Raw genomic sequence first — 364 nt, 5'->3', positions numbered from 1 at the left:
CATATGACCTTTTATTATAATGTTTTCTCAGTTTTGAGCGCAGACCTGCTTTAGTCCAAGAATGCTGAATGCAGGATTCTAAATATGAAAATAAAACATCTTAAAGTATGTACAGTGGTACCTCGACATGCGATCTTAATCCCTTCCGGGACTGAGCTGGTATGTCGAGCTTCTCGTAACTCGAGCAAACGTTCCCCATTGAAATGAACTAAAAACAAATTAATTCGTTCCAACCCTCTGAAAAAAACACCAAAAACAGGATAATGTATTGGAAAAACTGTTTTATTTGTTCTAATTCGCCATATATTGACAAAGTAACTTCATACTTATGTTAATTGACATATATATGTAAGATTGTAGCCGA

The sequence above is a fragment of the Stigmatopora argus genome, chromosome 6, assembly GCF_051989625.1.
Source record: "Stigmatopora argus isolate UIUO_Sarg chromosome 6, RoL_Sarg_1.0, whole genome shotgun sequence".
NCBI classification, from domain to species: Eukaryota; Metazoa; Chordata; class Actinopteri; order Syngnathiformes; family Syngnathidae; genus Stigmatopora; species Stigmatopora argus.
Note: the sequence above shows the minus strand (reverse complement) of the source record.